The sequence below is a fragment of the Aedes albopictus genome, chromosome 3 (genome assembly GCF_035046485.1).
Source record: "Aedes albopictus strain Foshan chromosome 3, AalbF5, whole genome shotgun sequence".
In the NCBI taxonomy this organism is placed as follows: Eukaryota; Metazoa; Arthropoda; class Insecta; order Diptera; family Culicidae; genus Aedes; species Aedes albopictus.
Genome location: NC_085138.1, coordinates 336,983,653 through 337,007,671, shown reverse-complemented (window position 1 = coordinate 337,007,671; position 24,019 = coordinate 336,983,653). Strand labels below are relative to the sequence as shown.

Genomic DNA, 24,019 nt, shown 5'->3' with positions numbered 1-24,019 from the left:
TACAGCGATCCTCGTATCTGGGAAGATTGATCGGATCATTCCACTGGAGATTACGTAGAGCGTACCGGACAAACTTCCGCTGGACACTTTCTAATCGTCGAATTCCATTTCGGTAGAACGGAGCCCAAACCACAGCTGAGTACTCCAAGGTCGAACGTACTAAGGCGCAATATAGTGCTTTCAGGCAGTATACGTCGCGAAAATGTTTCCCAAAGCGGAAAATAAACCCCAATTGCGATGAGGCCTTTGATGTAATATAAGACACGTGCTCCTTATATGTCAATTTCGAATCTAAGATTACTCCTAGATCTTTAACTGAGCTTTCACGCTTAACGGAGGCGCCAGCTAAAACATAGTCATGAATATGCATGGACCGTTTCCGACCAAACGAGATGACAGAACATTTCGTGGGATTCATTAGAATTGGCATTAAGTTAAAATATACATAAATAAACATATAAAATAAGTTATGAGTGAGATGTCAGGAGTTCAAAAATGGCGATCAAAATATCCAAGACGGCGGCCAAAAATGCAAGATGGCGACTATTCTAAAGTTTTAGGCTCTAAAACCATGCAATATGGGCATATTTTATCAGTGTTCAGTCAGAGTGGATTGGGCAATTCTTGCACAAATAAAGATAGTCAAAGGAATTCAGCAACTACTCTTAACTTATCGACGTTATTTTTATGTGGATGTCCCAATAGGGTTTTTGACCCCATTTCCGGCACAACAGGTAAACAAAATTGTACATTACCTAAATTCACAACGAAACGACCATTTTCGTCCACTTCTTTTATCTTTATCAGACACCTTATTTCGTGAACGTGTTGTTAACAGTGATTGTTGTGAAGATTTTCTGTCGGAAAGTTTATTTTGAACGGATTTACTGAACCTAGTCCAGCACCAATTCTCGGCCCAGTGCCGAATTTCCAGCAAAATCAAATGGGAATTCACTTCGGCACCCATCTTATTGCTGCCGAAGTGCACTCGTCTGCATGCAATAATTATTTTGAGCACTTTTGCGGCTTCATAATGAACGTGAAGCTCATTGACTGTGGATCTCGTTGCGCAAATGTTACGGGAGCTGATTACCTAAGGAAGTGCGTTTGGAAAATATGCGGCAAGTGATATTTTGACTTGTTTTGCTGTGAGGTGCCGGGAATTGACGCGGGTGCCCAAATAGTTCGAAACCCTACATAGAAAAAAATATTGGATTTCAGAAAATAGCGCGCTTGATTTGATATCCCAAGCGTTTGCAGGATATTTTCCCAAAATTAATGAAAAGCACATGGTTCGGTCAGACTGGACGCTTATCATTTGGTATGGATGGATAGAATGTGTGGAGTCCAAAAAGGTGACCAGAATGCATGCGCGTAGCTAGAGCCCATTCAGAAATTGCAAGTTGTTTAGTCGTTGAGCAGGTAAAAAGCGAGGCTACCAGATGCCACTGATTTGAACCAACACTTTCATCGTCTAGATTTTTTGTTCTGTGTTAGGGTATCGGGATGCTTCGTTGGCATAGTCCCCTCGTTCGGCCTATCTAAACGTTAACCAAAAACTCAAACAAACACGCCGAACTGGATATCGGTAAAGCTTTGCGCCAAACACCTGTAACATTTCGTTTCAATTTTAGCACTTTGGAGTTTTAAAATTGTATGAAAATGTCACTTTGTTTAGCTTTTGTAGACGCCATGATTCTTCGGCTTAGTGGGTAGTCTATACACATGATCATAAATGGCATGATTCTGGAATATTTCGAATTGCCTTTTCAATAACTGAACATTTGATGCGACGGTCAAAGATGCTATTTTGAATTTGTATGTTTGTCTTTAACGAATAGTAACTATTTTACAAATTACATGTGGGCCGAATATTGAGGACATTTTTTTTCACTATGTACCCAAATCTTGGCCCATCAGTAAAGTGACGTCAAAAACACCGATAAAGTGACGGTAACAACATTGCTTGCGTAAGAACCAGAAAGAACGAATAGAAAGATAGATTTTGTGTGCGGTGACTGTAAAAATATAACACAATAATCGGGTTGCATTGTTTTCGTTACTAAAAAAGAAAGAACTTTAGTTTTAGTGATTTATTTATAGTTTTTTGAAAATTTGGCTCCGAAAATGTAATTTGAAAGTATGATTGGTGAACAAACAGAGATAATACCTCAGCAGAAATATTGAAAAAATGAGATAATAAGTGGTTCTAGTGCATGGAAAGCAATAGGCCAACGTTGTATCCACTAATAGGCCAATTTATGTACCATAGACCAACGTTGCATACCATCACATCGAATCTTTTCAACTTAGTTAAGTAAATTCTTGAATATTTACGTAAGTTTACTTCCAATTGGTGAAACATGCATTGCCTAGAGTGCGTAATAGGGTCAACATATTATTTCTAGTGCTATTAATTCATGAGTTATGATCAAAATTGTCAAGGCGGTTTGCAAATTAGGCCAAGGAATGATCCATATACCCTATATGCGTAATCTTCTTTTTCTAGTTCCTGCCTTCTCTTTTCTATCTTCTATCATGTATCTTCTTCGTTCTGTTTTCTATCTTATATGTTTACCCACTACCTTCAGTCTTTTATTTTCAATCTTCTGTTTACAAGTTCTAATCTTCTGTTTTCTGTTTCAGGTTTTGCGTCGTTTTTAACCTTCTATCTTCCATTTTCAATATTGAATCATCTATCTCCAGTCACAGAGACTTGAAATGTATTGCTGTTTAAGCTCGCGTGTGCGCTTAGCATCACCCTAAACGTCGAGTTTCGAAAACAGTTCTTTAGCCGAGTTGGTTGTCGGCTTCTGTCTATTGCGCGAAAAATGCTAACCTAGGTTTCAGAACGACGAGCGTGACTAGCCATTTACTCCATCCGTCCGCGTACTTGTAGAGAGGTATGTACCTACGTCCGTACCAAGTACTGGATGACTGGCGCTGACTAACAATTAGACCGCTGCTGCTCGCAAACAACAGGGGAAGTGACGCAGAACTCACGCTACTTATCTGCGTTGCGATTGTCTGGCTAAGCCGGCTCATACGAGCGGACGGGGCCTACAAACATGGTTAGTAAGTGGCAATTATGATCACACGGTCGGTGCGTTACGCTGCTACTAGCCAATGCACGAACAGAGTAAGAGGAGGTGTGTGCAAAGGCGCTTCGCGTGCGCCAACCTAAACAAAATTGGCGTGCGCCAAAACAAACGGAAGCGAAAATGTTGTTGAAATCCGTTTCGCTTTTATTTTGACATCGCGTTCCGTTTGTACGACTTAACGTGTAGGTACGTAGATGTGTACGTAGACACACGATGATTCGAAAAATGCGGAAACAGGTCAAGGATGTTTCGGATTTGCTGGCGAGTCAAAGTGCTTTCAAATTTGACGATTCATTTTTTGACGTTTCCGTCACATTTCTGTTGTCTTCGTCAGGGTCAAATTGGTCAAATTATGTAATTTTGTTCATCGTTTAATACATAGGAATATGTTTAGTCTAAATTAGGTCATGTTACGACTATCCCCATTAGAAGAAAGCAACCCCAAGAAGCTTGTAATTAACTTTCCCTTTCTAGGCATACACAAACACATCAACACTTGAAAGGGAGTAGCACAACTTGTGCAATTATCTTAATGAGAGACCTCTCATGAGTGGACCCCTCTTCTGCACGTCTCACACAATGTCGCTGATAAGAGCGTTTCTGTGATCTAAAAATAATTGCACCTTTCGTCGCAGTCACATTTGCTTGCAGCACACTTGCGAACGATATCTTTGCGCTTGGATCTGTTGTTGTTCGTGAACACTGAAGAGTCAGTGACGGGACTCAGGTGTTGTGCTTGTGGATGATGGACGGACGGCGGGATGACAGATGAATGGAATGGAGGCGCGATGCCTAGCATGAGCTTTCCGATGATCCCGTTGCCGCCGGGCCGCCAGAGAGTAGTATGATGTGATCGTGCCTGAAGTAATAAAGTTATTAACTGCGAACTATAACGCGATGAGGGCTAGCAAGCCGCCAAGATGCTGACGCGGCGTGCCGGTGATGAGGAAAGTGAAAAAGTCGGGTTTTATTTGCATATAATGGAGATGGAATAGCGAAGGGCAAGCGACTTGTACGAAATCGAAAGTGAATTAATTGTTGGTTGTGGTTCTAGTTGTGCCTAGCAATCTCTGTTACTGCACTGAGTTTGATCGAGCTGTGAAATGTAATTCAAAAAGTAATGAACAATATATTTTTTTATTTTAAAACATGTACTGTAAATTCATTAGTGTTGGACTTGAGACTACCGAGACTCATCATCACTCTTATGAAATTAAAAAGGAAGTGCAATTAACAAACAATGATTTCAACAATTTAACATACAGCAGATCCATTTTCTTGCACTCTGCTTCTTCTAGAAGGCGTTCTTTCTCCGGTCAATTCAGTCGCTCTCTGTCGTACTAGTATTATTTTATTAAATAATAAAATTAATGGGTGAGCTTTTTTTTGCTAGTTTTTACTTTTTATATCCTCTTTTATACACCAATTGGGACTTCAATCAATCTGGTAATCCGAGAAGCTAGATCCATAATGCATTTTTGTGATCCTTGTATAAAACGAGCTCACCAAGAAATGGATTGGTGAGCACGATCCACACTAGTTTGACTTTTCCATAGATTTTTTCAGACAACGTTAGAAATCCCAATTTGGTCGACCCTTAGTTAATCTATGATGAGATTCTAGAATGTTATATATGTTAAGGTCATATAAATTTCCTGTTGTAACATGGTACTTTTTTCTGGTTCATATCCACGACAAGATTCTTCCGATGTTTAACCCTCTAATACCCAATCCCGCCTTTAGACGGGGTATAGTTTGAGCATTTTTGTAATTTTTGTATCGTGGAAAAACATTTTTTTTATATTTTTGGCTGATATTTAGGACTGTTCTGTATATCTTAAAATGGTTTTTGGTGTATTTTAAAGCGTATTTACATTTTTTAAAAATCATTGAAAAATTTATGTTTTAGTCATCTTTTAGAAGTCAATGTTTATTTTGTATTGAATCGCTAAAATTAACATATTTTAGATTTTTCCCAAATCATTCTATCCTTGTTTAATAGTTTAAGGGAATCGAATACACTCTAAAATTATTTTCCTTAAAATAACACGGAAAATAAAATTTTCTGTGAAAAAATTTTAAAATAATAATATTTCAACAATAATCATAAAATCTCAAAATGTTTTCATCTCAAAAAAACCGTTCCCCAAATTGGCTTCCAGGAAAAATATAAAAGTGTGGGGATGTTCAAAAATAAAAATTAGAACAATCAAAAACTGAAATTGACGAAATCGAGAATTAAAAAGAATCATCTTCCAAAACATGTTTAAATCGATTTTAGATGACGAAAAATGATATTTAGATCAAAATCAAAAATTTGGGTATTAGAGGGTTAAACTGGGGATTTTTTTATTACCGTACGGATTTTGGGCAGCAGGGTCTCAGATTTTCATTAAACTTTTTCCACAGGCAGGGCTCATGGATACATGAACAAAAAAAATTGAGGAAAATTCAGGGTCGCCTATTTTTTCGGAAAACTCAGGTGGATTTTTTTTGTTTTCCCCTGACACTACTTACTTTGAAAATTCATAACTCAAGAACGAAGCATCGTAGAAACAAAGTTTTTTTAGAAAATGAAAGCAAATTTTCTCAGAAATCCAAAAAAATAAATTTTCTCAACGGTGAAAAAATTTGTGTAAAATTTTTTTCATTTCATATTTTTTTTTTGATTCCTGAGAAAATTTGCTTTCATTTTCATTAAAAAACTTTGTTCCTACGATGCTTCGTTCTTGAGTTATGGTTTTTCAAAGAAAAGGCTTTTATGGCACATTTGGACATTTTTCAACAAAATTGGCCATAACTCAAAAACGAAAAAAAGTGCATTCCAAAAATTTCAGCGATTAAAGCTTATAAAATAACCTTCTCAAATATATTTTTTCGAAAATTTTCCACGGGCATAGGTTTTCCGGCTTTTTTCAGTTCATATTTTTTTTTTCTGAGAAAATTTCATTTTCTAAAAAAACTTTGTTTCTACGATGCTTCGTTCTTGAGTTATGATTTTTCAAAGTAAGTAGTATCAGGGGAAAACAAAAAAAATCCACCTGAGTTTTCCGGGAAATAGGCGACCCTGAAATTACCTCAATTTTTTTTTTGTTCATATATCCCTGCCCTGCCTGTGGAAAAAGTTTCATGAAAATCTGAGACCCTTCGGCCCAAACTCGGTACGGTAATGAAAAAAAAATCCCCTGTTGAGTGAAGTGATCTACAATAAAATGTTGGCAAAATGCATGAACCATTTCACAGGTATACCTCAATTTAATGGACATTTGAATTTTCGAAATGTCTATAAAATCGAATTTTGCATAAGGGAACGTCCATAAATTACGTCACGCAAAAATCGACCATTTTCAACCCCCCTTCCCCCTCTATGTCACTCTTTTTGTATGGGACCTCTGAATTTTTTGTATCAGTTGTCACGCTTAGCTGAACCCCCTCCCCCTCAGATCGTTACGTAATTAATGGACGTTCCCTAAAATCAAAGCAATTTTTTTATTTTATTTATATACAAATTGTATACCAAAATGTAATAAAACATATAAACATTGCATGAAAACTGATTTTTCAAAGGCTCGGAGTTTTGGCATTGTATTAGTAATTCTCGCTAAATAACTAATAAACTACTATCTTGCTAGCTTGCTACGATTGAAATCTTTTGTCTCCAAAAATAATGTGTGGTTCATTCGAAAGCCAATATTTTGAGCAATGGTAATACACAATAACGTTATTTGCATAAATGTCCCAAAAAATTAAAAAAAAGTTCAGAAATTCATTCAGAGATTCCTTTGAAAATGTCTCCGAGGATTTACTCTGGAATTTCTTTACGAATTGCTTCAAAAGTTTTCCTTAGCGAATTGCCTCAGAAATTCCTCCAGGGATCCCTTCTGAAATTTCTTAAGGGTTACAGTTTCGTGACAAGCACTATATAATAGAAATACGCTAGAACTCCAATGACGCTGTAGTCGCATTTCTCATTTAATTATTTTAATAACTTTAATTGCAATAACTTACTGTTTTTAAGAGGCCATCTTGTAGAGGACCTTTTGTTTTGGTAAACAAACTTAACTTGACACTTCTAGTACCGCTGCTGACGCTGTAAGGGCGTGGCAAACTAGATGTTAGTCACATGAATAGTCGCGACATTGGACTTCTGTGGCTAGTTATTCTACTCACTAGATAGAGCGTGGTTACTAGTTGTGCTGCATTTGCCGGAAGATCTTTCTATACGAGTAGTGCAGGTTTATACCGCTATCAGCTCGGGCGCCTTTTGTTGCAATTCTGCGGTGTTAAATAAAAGTAAGTGAACTCAGAATTTACAACTTTTTTACGACGGTTTCCGAAGGGCAGCCAATTAATCGTCCCATAATAAATTAAAAATTTTCCATAAATAATTCGAAAATTGCCAATAAATAAATAGGGGTGGAAGCAATAATAAACTATAAAAGTTCCATAAACAATTCAAAAAGCGCATAAATAAATCAAAACTTCCCATAAATAATTGATTTTCGAGCAATAAAAAATGTCAGAATTTCCACAAATAAATCAACAATTGCAATAAAAAACTATATTTTTTCCAACAAAAAATTTCGAACATACTACATCTTAGAACTATGATAGAAAAACTGAAACTATTGTGCAAATTAACAGACAATCGCTTGCTGTCCGAACTCGCTAACGCTCGTCGGACTTTAAAAAAAGATAACATCTCTGTTCGCATTATACCGGGCAAATTCTTGGATCTGAGGATTGCCTAGAACCAAATCGACGCAGTTACGGTGCATCGGCTTTCGGAAACTTCGGCGGCCTTCTGCCGCCTCAGTTCCTCAATCCTCTATGCGGCTTCGCCGCATGGCTCAATCGGTACTTTTACTTTGCTCATTATTTCGTATTTATTGCTTAATTTTCAATTGCTTGTTTGATGTTTTTCAATTGGGAATTTTTAAATTATTTATGGAAAAATCAGATTTATTTATGGAAAATTTAAACTTTTTTGTTGGAAAAAATATAGTTTTTTATTGCAATTGTTGATTTATTTGTGGAAATTCTGACATTTTTTATTGCTCGAAAATCAATTATTTATGGGAAGTTTTGAATTATTTATGCACTTTTTGATTTGTTTATGGAAATTTTATAGTTTATTATTGCTCCCACCCCTACTTTTTTATTGGCAATTTCTGATTTTGTTATGGAAAATGATCACTTTTTTATGAGTCGTTTATATTTTAGCCGTTTCCGAAGAAAACTTCCCAATCAAAATCATCTGATTATTCCAGAAAATCATCCATGTGTTCCTCCAGAAGTGTCATTTTTGGAATTCTTTTACGAAACTTTTCATTAATTGCCCCCAATTCCTCCATGATTTTTCACAAATCATTCAGAAATTGTTTCAGAAATTCCTTTGGATATTTATTCAGAAATTTCTCTTGGCATTCGTTTGGAGAATTATTGGAAACTCATTAAGAAAATTTACCAAAAATTTCACCAACTCTTCTAAAAAATCTTTCTTAAAAAAATCTTTCGAACTTTTGCCCGAACATTCAACCAAAAATCCCGCACGGATACATACTTTCAAAAAATCTCCAGGGATTTGTTTAGGAATTCATCATATTCTACAAATTCCACGAAGAATTCTTTCAAAGCATCTTACATAATTTACTTCTGAAATTCCTCGATTTTTTCCAAAAAAAATATCCGTGAATTTGAGCAGAAATTCCTCCAGGGATTCTTTAAAACAATCGTTCAGAAAATCCTTCAGAAATCTCTTTAGACATTTATTCAGAAATTGAAATACATTCAATGAAACTTTCAGCAAGGTCTTCAGAAACTATTCCAGAGTTTTTCAGAAAATGTTTCGAAAGTTCCTTCAAAAAAGTGTACTGAATTTACGTTGGTAATTTATCCAAGGATTTCGCCAGAAATTCCCAGAGCAACTTCCAATTTCTCCAGAAATACCACAAGGGATTCTTCCAGATGTTTCACAATTTCTGTCAGATAATCTTCCTGGGATTTCTTAAAAAAATGTGAAATTCATTTGGAAATTTTCTGCAGGGATTTCTATAGAAGTTGCCCTAGGGGTCCCGTCACAAGTTTTTCGAGGGTTTCTTTCAGAAAATCTCCCCTTGACTTCGAGTTCGACTATACAAGAGATTCTTAAGAAAATTCCCAAGATTTCTTCACATTCCTTCGGATATTACTGCAAGACATTTCTCTTTCAAAAAATGCTTCAAGGATTTCTTAGGAAAGTCTTAGAAAATTCTTAAAGGATTCCTTCAGAAATTTATCAACAGGGCCTTTCAAAGATTTTTGTTCAAGGATTCTTACGGAAAAGCTGGCAGAGATTTAACCCTTCAGCGCGCGCGCTGTTGTAAAAAGTACAACACTGCCAAAAAACCTCGCTTTTCGTATACAGCGCGAGCGCGGTGCAGTTTCGGCTGCTTGATGGCGCGCGTCCTGGAAGGTTAATCAGGAATTTTACCAGGTATTTCTTTATGTATTTTCTCAGAAAATCCTCCAGAATTTCCGCCAAGCGTACCTCTAGGAATATCTAGGATTCCTCCAGGAATTCATTAAAAAATGCTAAGAGATCTGTAAAAAAAAAACATCGCCAGAGAACCACTCCAGATACTCCGCTCATCGTGATCATCGACATAGCGAGATATTTATAAAAAATGAAGTCAGAAAGCGAATTATGAGATTAAGGTAAAAATATAAAACTAAGTATGAAGGAATTCATAAAGGAACCCTTGTAGAAATTTCTGAAAGAAGCCTTGTAGAAACTTCTGAAATAATAATAGAAGTAGTTGGTGTAATATTCGCGGGAATTCGTGCAGAAGTTCCTGAAGGAACCACCAGAGGAATTTACGAAGGAATCATTATGGAAATTTCTGAAAAAAAAATCTTGGAGGAATTTCTGAAAAAAATCTTGAAGGAATTTCTGAAGGAATCCTTGGAGGAAATACTGATTGTTACCTGAAGCAAACCTTGGGAGAATTTCTAAAAAAAACTTAGAAGAATTCCTGCAAAAATACTTCAAGAAATTCTTGACAGTAACCTTGGAGGAGATTCGGAAGAAAAACTTGAAGTCATTAATGCTGGAATCACTTGAGAAATCTTTAGATTTTTTTTTTCAAGAATTCATGAAGATATTCCTGAAGGAACCCCTGGAGGAACTCCTGAAGGAATCCTTGGAAGTATTCCTGAAAGAATACATGGAGCATTGCCTGAAGGAAATTTAGATTTTTTTCTGAAGGAATTCTAGGAGGTGTTTCTAAAGGATTTTTTGGAGGTATGCCCAAAATATTACGTAGGGAAATTCAATAGGAAATCCTTGAATGAGTTCATGAAAAAATCCTGAAGAAGTTGCCGAAATAATCACTAGATGAATTTCTAAACAATCTTTGGAGGAATTCCTGGAAGAAAACATGAAAAAAAAATCAAAATAATGGACTTGCTAAAATTTCCCTAAGGGTAATTCCTAAGGAATTATTGAAGAATTTTTAAAAATAATCAGCGGAAAATTTTCTGGAGGAATTCGTAGAGAAAGTTTTGAATAAATATTTGAAGGATTTCCGGAAGAAATTCTCCTAGGAAATCCCGTGATATTAGTTAAATCTTCCGAAGAATCCTGAGAGAAATTTCTGATGAAATTAATGCAAGTACTTTCTGTTAGAATCCTTAACGGAATTTGGGAATGAATCTTTGAAGGATTTTTTGCATACTTGGAGAAATTACTGAAGATATCCTTGACGGAAGAATGATTCCTTTCTAGAACATCTTTGGAAAAACAAATCCTGAACAAATCCAAGAAGAAATTCAAGCCGATATTCTTTGGTGCGTGAATTCTTGGAGGAATTTTTGACGGAAGCGTTCTCGAAATATTTGAAGTAATTCTTGGTTTAATACTTGGAGAAATATTTCAAAGGATCAATTAAGGTATATTCAAAGTATCCTTGAATAAATCGCTTGGAAAGATTCCTGAACATATTGCTGAAGCTTCTTGAAAAATTTCCAGAAAGAATTCTTAAATTTGTTAAGAATTTTAGTTTTATTGCTTGGAAAAATCCTTTGACGAATTTCTGAAGGAATCCTTGAAGGATGCTATAAGCAATATTCGATAATTTTTGAACAAACCTTTGGCGCCATGCTTGAAATCATTGATGGAGGCATTCTCCATAAAATTCTGGGTGAATTTCGTGGAAGAATTTCTATATGAATTCTGGGACGAATTCGTGAAGCAACCCTTGGAGAAATTCCTACAAAATTTCGACTCTTTTTTAAGCTTGTTCTTCACAGTAAAAAAATCCTTGCCAAAATTTCTGAAAGAATCGTTGGGGGAATCTTGAATGAATTGCCAAAGAAATCTTTGGCCCATTTCCTGTAGGAATCATCGAAGGCCTTCTTGAAGAAGTCTTTGAAGGACTTCCTGAAGGATTTCTTGTAGAAATTTCTGAAGAAATTCTTGGAGAAATAGCTAAAGGAAACTTAAAAATTATTAAAACAAATTGATTGAGCACCCGTTGTTGCTACTCTATTATCGCCAGACCAGCTACGCTCACACAAGGAACCAACATAGCTGCTTGGGACCAACATGCATCTTCAGTGTGTGAGCATTGATGATCTTCTATTTTTAGGCAACCCTGCTACGTCAGGATGCAGGCCAAAGTGGGGATCGGGAAGGAACATTGAGTCCTCTGCGCCTGCATAAGGTCGTGCGGATGTCGGAGTGTTGTTAGGCAATGTTTATTTCTGGCATAGGGGTTCACGCATTGGTGCGTGAATGCCAGGCACAGTTCGGTTGGTTGCATAACTTGTAGACGTTATATGATAGATTTACTCTGTGCTGTAAGTTGGAAGAAATGTAATCGTTATTTTTTCAATCCGTTTTTAGTTTTAGCGATGGCTATGAACATACGTAAAGGCATGAGATGTAATGTAGAGAAGCCAATATAGAGAGAGTAAATAGAAAAATACAGTTCAGAATGTAAAGTAGGAAGAAAGGGACGAGACAGGGATTGAATCGAGGACCTTCTGCATATGAATCAGAAGCGGTAGCCAGTAAACCACCCAGCTTTCAGAGAAATCGCTAAAAGAAACTCTAGAGAAACTCCATGCGTAATTCCTTGAGGAACTCCAGATGATTTTTTATAGGAATCTTTGTAAAATAACTGAATGTTTACCCATCGTGAAAACTCTCGGAGATCACTGTAGGAATCTCAAGAGAAATCCTTAGTATTTTAAAAATCTGCTGAAGCAATGTTTGAAAGTTCTCCACACAACGCCTTGTTATGTGAATCATGCTCAAACAACGTAATATTTTAGCATATATTTGCTTCCACTTTTGACAAATTCCTCCATCCCGGACTGACCAAATACCTAACTTTATGACCCCGTCACGTAATGCGGCCGGGCGCATTCCGGACATTCCCCGGCGACACTGACCTATTTATTGGCCATAAAATTCGGAAAACAAAACACCGCCAACGCCACGGTTCGACTGAGTTTCGTCGTCGATTGCAACATTTTTGGATCACTCACTGGCGGCGGCGACGGACCAACCAACCGACCCGGGAGTGGGATTTCTTCAACAAACAGCCCGCTCCATTATGCCAGTTTGCCATGCCAGGCCAGCATCAGCCAGCTTAAACACTCGTCACAGGGTGAAAGATTCACGGTTCACGCAAATCGACTTCCATTCGCCATGATCATCATTATCAAAAGCCGTTTTGGCGATCGACAGCAGGCATGGGGAAGCGATTTATTTCGTTGGTCGGGCGTGAGAGTTTAGGATCAGAGCGGGGAACACGAGCTGGTTGTGGGAGTGATGAGCAGCTATTTTGGTTTCACACACATGGCACACGTAGTCTGTTGTGCACAGTAGAAAAAAAATATCATTGTAAGTATCTGATACGAAGCTAAAAAGAACAAACTTAGTGTGGAACGAGCTCACCAATTAATTAGAAAAGTAATTTCACACTCACTTTGCATTTTTATGAACATTCGTTTGACACAATGTTTAAAATTAGTAATTTGTAATTGATTTATGTTTTAGTTTTAGTTTGTTGAAAAAAAATATTATTTTTATGGAACGAGCTCACCAATCAATGAGGAAACTAAAAGGTGAGTTTATCTAACACCAATTTTGATATTGCAATTGCATAGAGCAAAGAATTTCAATATAGTGTTTGAAATTTCCGGAATTTTTTAAAACAAAGGTCTAATGATACGATGTTAATTAGATAAATTTATTGGTGAGTTCGTTCCATATTTATTTTGCATCTTTGTCAATACACTCGTTTGAAACAGTGATTCAAATTCCTGTTCTAGATTCCATAGTCTTAAACATCGATGATTATAAGGATACGTTGTTATTTGGTGAGCTCGTTTTATCCTATTTTATTCCAAGATCAGATATTACTTTCGGAAGATCCAAATCAGAAATGTTGTCGGATAATTTCACCTTTATTTTTTGCTGTGCCTCATTTAGTCCATCAGCATAAAGCCAAGCACCGTACCGTTTCGTAAGAAAAAGGGAATCCTAGCGCTAAAAATAGGCGTGGAAAACCGATTTGGAAGCCAATGTTGGCCGGCTGCGGAAAAGTCGTTCTTTTTTTACACCATAGTCTCTCTCTATCTTTCGGTAGCCGGCGGCCAAAATTAGAACCGGCGTGAAATACCGCTGCGCGCCGCCGGTTGTGTCGTGTTTTTCCGTTTTCCCGTGTGATATCCTTGGCCCAGTCGGTACGGTAGTCGTCCAGTGCCTCTCAACCTGGTGTTTGTTTAATTTTCGAAACATTTTTTTTTTCGCTTCTTCTATCGTTAATTTCACGATCGTGTGTTGACGGAGAAGTTTTGGTCTTGTTGTTGCCAGGGCCGGGGGCTTAAATCGTGATTGCAAATCTAAACGCGATCGATCGATCTCGTCCATCGCATCATACGGTACAAATTTAAATACCATCCGAGCGATCGTGGCCTCAGTCATGGAAGTTGCTTGGACGGACGGACGATGGACTGATGGCTTCGAGCTATGGTTAGGTCCAGTGCAAACACAAACAGAGCTCCACGCCGTTGTTGAGGAGTCCAGCAAGCTCGGACAAAACGCCGGGTGGAATGTAATTTATAATAATAGCCTTCTCTCTGGCAGTGTGGTCGACCCAGACCCAAGAGGAAGAAGTGTTAGACAAGGTAAGCGAAACTGCACCACCGTGGCCGTGTCGGTGGTGGTGGTCGCAAAAAAGAAGAGTTTCAAGGTTGTTTGCAAATTGGATTGCGCTACCTTTTTTTTCGTGAGTGCTGTTTGATGGTTTATGATGAGAGCATAAGAGATTGGGGAAATGCTTAAGATTGTTTTAGTTCGAGATTGAATAATAGTGTTGTCGTTATTGCGTGTATTAAATTGTAGTTTAATATTTGAGTTTCTAAGAGAAGTTTATCGAATTCTGCCTGTTTTTGATTAACTTTCTTTGATTACTTCGGATTTCGAGTTCCAGATGCTTTTGATTGTTACTTCTAATGATGAACTTGGTGATCTGTTGATTACGGTTTCAGTCTCATATGCATACTGCTTATGGACCCTCAGCGCACAACTGTAATGCTTTTGGTACATTCATGGGATATTCCAGGCTTTCCAAACTATTCTGGAATTAGGACATTCAAGGTTTACAGGCTCTACTCTTGTTTTTCTTTACTCAATCGGCATAATTCTTCCACGATTGTGTCTGTTGCACCTCCTATTATTATGAGTATATCTGTGTGTGGCCTACGAATTAAATAGAGTCCCCCAGGATATTCCTGGAATATTTTTCCATTATTACTTTGTAAATCACTGCATAAATTCTTCGTTAATACTTTGGCTCCAGGACTTCTACTTCAGGAGTTCATCAAGAAGTTCTCCAGCAATAATTAATGAATAAAAAGAAAATCGCGTTAAGTACTGTTCCTTTGAATTCCACTAAGAATTTGCATCCTTTGACAGATACGTATTTCGACCTCAACTGTAAGGTCGTCTTCAGTGTCTTGTACTTGACTCGACTGTATTTGAGTCGGGTCAAGTACAAGACACTGAAGACGACCTTACAGTTGAGGTCGAAATACGTATCTGTCAAAGGATGCAAATTCTTAGTGGAATTCAAAGGAACAGTACTTAACGCGATTTTCTTTTTATTTACAGATATTCCCCTAACAAGCCCAGGTTAATCATCATAATAACTGATCATCAGTTAAAGTGGTGGTCAATCCCGGCAGGTATTCCTCCGTGCTAGAAGGGAATTCCCTGGACCGAATCATAACGGATGGCCCAGAAGTGTAGCAGACAGCGTGACCCTTTACGACCCGACATTTTTTGCTTTCTAAAAAGTTCTGTGACAGGTTGATTGTTGTATCGAGCCCTGAGGAAGGTCCCATACCTGGACCGAAACGTCGGCGATGATCTGAAATCAGTCAACGCAATTTTTTCAGACTGCAAGCCGAAAACCCAAGAAATCAAGCACCCAAATCAGTCGATATTCGTAACCATTCTCCACAAGAATTCTCCGGGTGATTTCTCCAGCAATTCCACTACAAATAACTCCAAGAATTAAGAATTTAGGAATTCATCAAGGGATTCCTTCAGAAATTCCTCCACGGTGTTCTCACAAATCCATCCCGGACTTCCACGAGCGATTCCTACAGGGATTCTACCACGAATCCTTCCAGGGATGCCTCCAGAGATTCCACCAGGATTCAATCAAGAATTTATCTAGCGATTCCTCTTGAAATTTCTCCAGGGATTTCTTCTTGAAACCCTGCAGGGATTAATCACAGAATTTCGTCAGGAAATCCTACAGGAAATCCACCAGGAATTCCTCTAGCAATTCCTAAGGGGATTTCTCACGGAATTCCTTCAAAGTTTCCTCCAGGAATTCCGCAACGGATACAATCAGGATTTTCACCACAAATTCATTCAGAAATTCCTTCCAGGACTTCTCAGGAAATTCATCAAGGCATTCTTCCAAGGCATCCACTTGGAATTCTGCATGGAACTCCTTCAAGTATTCCTCAACTAATTCCTCCAAATATTCTGTAATAGCTCCAAGAAAATCTCTAGAGATTCCTCCAGAACTCCGTAATGAATTCCTCCACGAAATCCTCCACAAATTATTCCATGAATTTCATCAGTCATTCCTCAAGGAATTGCTCTAAGGATTTCTACATGAATTCCTAAAGGAATTCCACCAGGGATTCCTTCTGGAATTCCTCGAGGATGTACATAATTTCTGGAATTCCTCCAGAATATACATGTTTCAGAAATTCATTTAGCAAATACTCCAGAAATTCCTACGGGAATTTCTCCAGGAAATACTCTACGAATTCCTCCAGGAATTATTACAGGAAATCCTCTAGGAAGTGTTCCGGGAAATACTCCAGGAATTCCTACAAGAAATATTCCAGGAATATCTCCAGGAATTATTTCCGGAATAACTTCAGGATTTTCTGTAAGAATTACTACAGAAATTCCTCCAGGAAGTGCTCCAGGAATTTCCCCAATAATTATTCCAAGAAATCCCCCCGGAATTATTCTAAGAAATTCTATAGAAATTCCTCCAGGAATTGTTTTAGGATTTCTTCCAGAAATTACTTGATGAATTTTTACTAAAGAAATCCTCCAACAATTTCTCCAGAAGTTCCTCCAAAAAAATAATAAAAAATAACTTCAAGAGGAATTCTTGGAGGAATTCATCTAGGAGTTCCTCCAGAAATCCCTCCATGAAATCCTCCAGTAATACCTCTAAGAATTCCCCCAGGAAATTCTTGAAAATTCCTTAACAAATTACTACATGAATTCTTCCAGAAAGTACTCTAGGAATTCCTCCAGAATTTCTTGAATAAATTCCTAGAAGTGTTCTCGAAGAAATTCTTGAAAAAAATCTTCAAGGAATTCCTGGAGAAATTCCTAGAATTTTTTGTAAGAAATCTTGGAGGTATTCCTGAAGAAATTCTTAGATTTCTGGAAGGGATTGTTGAAGGAATGTAACCTTTGCTAACTTGCTCGAGAGATTCAATCAAAGCACGATGGCTTATGCGCCACTCTCGAGGAGAGACCACCGGTCGTGTTAGGTTTGCCCGACGTTTGTAAGGGACTAGTATCTCAGAGGATTTAAGAACGGTTTACGGAAAATCAGCAGAATTTCTTATAACAAAACCCAGTCTCAAACTCCACCAAAACGCTACTAAAAACTTAGGGAAAATTGAAGGAAAAAACAATCAAACGAAAAAAATATATAATAACAGAAGGAGTGATTTTATTCAAGCAAATCAAACGTACGTAGGAATTCTTGGCGGATGTCTTGGAGGAAATCTTCGAGGATTTCTTGAAGGAATTCTTGAAGAAATTTCTGAAGGCATTTCTGGAGGAGTTTCTGAAGGATTTCCGGGAAGAATTCCTGAAGATATTTATTGAAAAATCCCCGAAAGTGTTTCTAGAGAAAAATCTGAAGGAATCCCTGGAGGGATTCTCTGAGAAACTGTTAACATAAGTATTTGAGCATGTCTTAGAGAAATTCTTATAAGAGTTTTTTTTTAGGAATTATTGAAACGATTTCCTGGAGAAATTCCTGACTGGATTCTTGCAGGAAATTTTAGCAGAAGTCATGGAGTCATGGAATATCTGGAGAAGTTTTCAAAAATTCCTGGAGGAATTCTTGGAGAAATTCCTGGTGGTATTCTTGGAGGAATTCTTAACAGTCTTGAAGTAACTCCTGGATAAATTCTTAGAAGAAGTCTTGGAGCAGTTCCTGAAGAAATCCCTGAAGGAATCCCTGGAGTTGTCCCAGGAGTATATTTGAGGACTTTCTGAAGGTCCCCTGAAGCATCTTGCAGGTATTCAAGAAGAAATTTCTTTTAAAAATCCCTGGAGGTCTGTCGAAATTCCTGAAGGAATTTTTGGAAAAATTCTTGGCAGAAGTCTCTGGTAATGAAGTTCTTGGGGAAAATTATGTATGAATTTCTTGAGGGATTCTTGGAGGAATTCTAAGCAGATGTCTCGGAGGAATTGCTTGGGGAAATCGTGGAGGAATTCCAGTAGATAGTATAAGAGGACTGAAGGAAACTGCGAAGTAATTTCTGGGGGAATTTCTGATGGAATTCAAAGATGAATTTATAAGGGAATTTTTGGAAGAATTCCTGAAAGAGAACCTTGAGGAATTCTTGGAGTAATGCCTGAAGGAGTTCCTGAAGTAATTTCGGGAGGAATTTTTAGCGTAATTCATTAAGAAATTTTTGAAGGAATTTCTGAGAAAATCCCTGAAGGAATTCCCGGACGATTTCTTAGAGTAATCTAAGATCCCAGGAGTATTTTCTTGAGGAATTCTAAAGGTTTCTTGAAGGATCCTGGAGGTATTCATGGAGAAATTTCTGGAGGAATTCTTGGAAAAAATCTTTGAAAATCCCTAGGGGGATTTCTGGAAGAATTCTTTGAGAAATTCCTGAAGCCATTTCTGTTGGAATTCCATGAACAATTTCTCGACACATTCCTGGAGGAATCTCTGGAGAATTGCCTGAAAGAAATCTCGGAGGAAGTGCAGGAGTAATTTTTGAAAGATGTTCTGGAGGATTTCCTGCAGGTTTCTGGAGAAATTCTACGAGGAATTTCTGTAGAAATTCCCAGAGGGATTCTTGGAGAAATTCCTAGAGGAATTCTTGGAGAAATTATTGGAGGAATTCCTGCAACAAATCCTGGAGGAATGCTTGGAGAATTCCTTGTCTTGGAGGATTTCCTGGAAACATGCTTGAGGAATACCTAGAGGAATTCTTTGAGGAATTCTTGGCAGAAATTTTGGAGGAATATCTGGAGAAATACACAAAACACCTTGTTTAAGTTGATGAATGTAAAAATGGGGCACGTTCGGTGTAGTATTAGATTTCTAGTCTATCTAGTACTTCACCTATCTGTCCTATTCATTGAGATACCAATGAAAATTATTAAAAAACGAGCTCACCAAACAGTTATAAAGTCATTCCACACTTACTTTGCTATTCTATGTACATTAGACTGGGTCAACAAAGTCGATTTTTTGGAACAAAGCTTTTTCGATTCGTTTTAGCGTCCAAAGCAACTGTGCAAAATTTGGGAGCGATTGGTTGCTTCCCCGTATTCCGCATTGCGATTGAAATTTGTATGGAATTTAGTATGGGAAAACGTGCTTTTTTGAATTTTTCTCATAAATTGAAATTTTTTGTCTAAAACAGTCTAACCAACGACGGTAAAGTATAGCCTAGGATATGCCGAAAAACTTTGCCGAAGACCACAAAGTGATCCGACACTTGTGAAAAAAGTTATAACGTACAGATTGCCCAGTGGTGCTTAACATTTAACATGTAAAGGAATAACATCAATAATAAAATCTCAATTTTTGGCCTAAGTTACCAGGCGAATAACTTTTTTCACAAGCGTCGGATCACTTTGCGGTCTTCGGCAAAGTTTTTCGGCATATCCTAGGCTATACTTTATCGTCATTGATTACATGGTATTAGATAAAAGAATTCAAGTTATGAGTAAAATGCAAAAAAGGACGTTTTCCCATACTAACTTCCATACAAATTTCAATTGCAATGCGGAATACGGGGACGCAACCAATCGCTCCCAAATTTTGCACAGTTGTTTTGGGCGCTAATATAGATTGAAGAAGCTTTGTTCCGGGTTGATACGATCAAATTTAAAGTTTCTCCATACAACGTTGACCCACTCTAATGTACATTCGTTTAACACAATGTTAATCATTGTGATCCTATGAAAAATACAATGATAAGAACTAATCAAATGATTAGTTTATTTTTTGGTGAGTTCGTTTCATATTTATTTTGCATCTTTGTCTATACTCTCATTTTAAACAAAGTTTCAAATACAAGATTCCTTGAAGAGTCATAAAACACCTGAATGGTTATCAAGATACGTTGTAATTTGGTGAGCTCGTTTTATTGTACTACTTTATTCCAAGATCAAATGTCTTAAAATTTGTATCTATACCTTAAGTCTGTTATCGTTTAGGTCTGTTACGGTGAGAGTATCTTCAAGCATGTGTGCCGACCCTGAGGGGCAATTGAAAGGTAAGCTATCCTAGAGCGTACGGAACTCCATAGTCGCGTGGCCATCATAGATAGTAACAATTGGATCCCGACCAAACAGTCCGGCATCCTGAAACTTAAGTAAACCTGTGCCACTGCAATCCTCCTTCGTACTATCGTACTATAGTATTATCGTACTATCATCTACTTGAAATCGCTCATATCACGTGGCGTAAGTGATTTGCAATGGACGAGCGAATGCATCATCAAATTGCCCCCTTCTCCACTCTTCTCTAACATGCGCACAAAACATGAAGACTTCTTAAATTTGTATTCTGAGGATATCCATCAATCTCAGGGACACGTCTTTTGTACGTCCTTATGAACGTACAATGGATCCAGCGGTACTGGAAGTGTTGCTAATCAACTGTTTATTCAATCGAATCCTCGTGGTAAACTTCGAAATTCACTTACCTAAATCTACGAGTAGTTCCAACTGTTCGTGATGACAATGTTGAGCCGGGTCAACAATTTTTCACTTTCTGAAAAGAAACAGAGATAAGATAAAAAGGTTTAGATTGCTGAATCATAGATATGAATCATCGTAAAATTAAGTATTCGATACACTGCGTCAACTCAATTTTCACGTTGCTACTCGTTGTTGAAAGTATAAACAAATCACGTTTATTGAAGTTGCCTATCTTCTAAAACCGAACTACCGAAGACACATCTAGTTTACGATGAACATCGTTAAAAAATCCCATATGCTCATCAACTCAAATTGTATTTCATCCACTTTTACACGCACAGTGTCGCGTCGCGACTCTTCAGGCAAAGAGACAATTTGTAGAACGCCCGTCGTAAGCTAAATGATAAGGGCCAACTGTTTGCTTTTAATTCCCGTGCGACGATGACGGCTGACAACCTAGAAGGTAGGCATGAGCGAGCGGGTCTCGTGCGCGGTTAAGGTAGGGTTAAATGACTGTATAAAGTTTTAAAGCCCACTCTTTGTCACCACATACGAGCACTTTAAACTTCACCCTATTAACCTTGAGACGCAGTCGTCGAGCGTCGTCGAGCCGCCTAGATATCGCTCACTCGGGTTTTCAAGGTTACCACAATGCAGTCTGGTTAAAATTGTTGGTTTGGTTGTTCGGGCAGTTGGGAGAAGAATTGGAGAAAGGTCTGTGCTGCGGTCTCCGACGGATCCCATCTATCGTCTCGCCAATGGGTTTTATACTCCAATTACGGTATCGACATATCATATCGGAGTTGCGATGAATCCGATATTCACCATGATTAGGTACGCAGCAGCAGAGACCATTGAGATGATAGAGATTACGCCGCCGACAATAAAAGTCACCGTTTCACCACCATGGTGTGATGGTACTGGCGGCGATGGCAGGAAGCCATCAAATTCAATCCCACTCCGGATCATTACGGTAGCAAACTTTTTCCACACTAGGGTGAACACTGATTTTTCATTTTTGTTTGATATTTTATTAAATTTACCTTTTAAAGGGAATGAATCCTAGCAGATTTTCCTGTTTAAGAATCAATTTGAGAGAGTATCGCTCGATGTTCCTCGAACATCATTTTAGGCCATTTAAAACAATCCTAACTTTAGCTTGTTTGAAAACTGTCAAAAGTTTCCTTTTACAAAAAAGTAGATTTGTTTGGCCTTAGGATAAACTGAGAGATTATAAGCAAACGTATATAGGGTTTCTATATAATTTCCGTCTAGCTAAAGCACCGACGAAGAAGGTTTCAATTACTAACACAGCGTAACAAAAATTAACTTTTTGTCTGTCTCAAGAGCAAACCTTTGTGTCTCCGAAGGATTTTGGACCGCTGAATCCGAATCCGTGCTCAGATTTGCTCTAACACGTCACAATTTTGAGCTATACCTCAATTTATATGGCAAAATATGCGATTTTGGGCTTTTTTGACTGCAAGCCATTAAGCATAGAAATATTTTTTTTTAAGAAATCAAAAGGTTAATTGGTCAATTAACATCTAAATTAACGACTCATGCAAAATATTTCGTTTCACCAAATCGAATTTGATAGTTTTAAGCGATTTATGTTAGGTACGATATTTCCCATACAAGTCATCCTTCAAGAGTTGCATGCAAGTTTTCATACTAACATGAAATGCTTAAATCTATGAAATTTGATTAGATAAACAAAATATTTTGCATGAGTCGTCAATTTAGATGTTAATTGACCAATTAACCTTTTGATTGCTTAAATAAAAATATTTCCTTGCTTAATGGCTTGCAGTCAAAAAAGCCCAAAATCGCATATTTTGCCCTATAAATTGAGGTATAGCTCAAAATTGTGACGTGTTAGAGCAAATCTGAGCCCGGATTCGGATTCAGCGGCCCAAAATCCTTCGGAGACACATAAGTTTGCTCTTGAGACAAAAAAATGTTGCACTGTGTAATTTATACATTAGCTTCCATATCATGTTAAAAGATATTTGGAAGAACAACAATTTCCTTACAATAATAAGATTGGATAATTGTTCCCCGAATTCTGTTTTCGTCTAGTGTACGTCTATTTCGGGCACAACCTGAATTCAATTTCCGGTTTACCTTCTACGTGGCACTATGGTACATAAGATGATCAAAAATTATGATTTTGCCGCCGTTGGTGTTTATTCGAAAAGTCTGTCAAATGCTTCGCATTTCAAATCAAATCATGTGTTCAAAATACGATTGAGCAGAAGGCTTTAAAATTGAGATGGATGTAGCTGTAGAATAACGACCAAACCATTTAAATTAACATTTTTGCCCACCAGATCATAATACGCCATCACAGTGCAACGAAGAAATCTTTCTTTGTGGTTGTGAAATACTATGTTTCGTATGTAGAAAATCCATGCACACATTTGCTTAAATCCTGCCTAGACGAAGACAAGTTAAGGGCCCATATAGCCGAGGCGGTAAACGCACGGGTATTCAGCATGACCATGCTGAGGGTGACGGGTTCGATTCCCGGTCGGTCCAGGATCTTTTCGTAAAGGAAATTTCCTTGACTTCCTTGGGCATAGAGTATCTTCGTGCCTGCCACACGATATACACATGCAAAATGGTCATTGGCAGAGGAAGCTCTCAGTTAATAACTGTGGAAGTGCTCATAGAACACTAAGCTGAGAAGCAGGCTTTGTCCCGGTGAGGACGTTACGCCAAGAAGAGGAGGACGAAGACAAGTTGTTGTTTACATTTTACCGACAGGAAAAAGATGATTTATTTGATTAATAAAACAGCTTTTGCTGCATTTTGCCGCAGTGAAATCCAATTTTGCGGCACTTCAAAGCCTTTGTGTGGTGTGAATTCAAAGGTTGGTTCAACAAGTGAACTTCTCCAGTGAAAATTGAACAGTGATGTAGGGAATCGCGCCTCTTGGGTGGTGGCTTCTATATTAGTCTGTTTTCCACTACAACTCAGTCAAATTTGAACCAATTGACACAACTTTTGGAATGTGGTGAGATAGGTATAGTATCTACCCGTGTACAACATTTGAAGTCAAATGGTGAAATATTGACTGAGTTATAGTGGAAAACAGACGAATATAAAAGCCACCGCCCAAGTGGCGCGATACCCTAGAACCATTCGGCTAGCTGCTGCTTTGGCGCGGCTGCCTTCGTCTTACGCAAAATGAGAAAAAAAAATATCAATTCGTAAGTGGAGTGAAATTGATCGTGAAATTTCGCAAAATTATTCGATTATAAGTGCTATAGGAACTGTTTACTGATGATCTACATCTTTTTGCTTCCATGTGATGAGCCATTGGCAAACGTAAGTTCGAATATCTGTAATTATTGGCTATTTTACGTCTGATATGACGGAAAATAGCGCATATGACGAAGAAAATTTCTAC

General features: G+C 37.7%; 1 protein-coding gene across 2 annotated transcripts in view; it reads right to left on the bottom strand.

Moving 5' to 3' along the window:
* Positions 1 to 24,019, bottom strand: part of LOC109397407 (dnaJ homolog subfamily B member 6) — a 391,375-nt gene that overhangs the window by 203,622 nt on the left and 163,734 nt on the right. For both annotated transcript variants that reach the window (XM_062843038.1, XM_062843040.1), the window contains exon 3: positions 20,610 to 20,677. The gene's annotated coding sequence lies outside the window, so the exon portion shown is untranslated. The remainder of the gene's footprint in view (positions 1 to 20,609; positions 20,678 to 24,019) is intronic.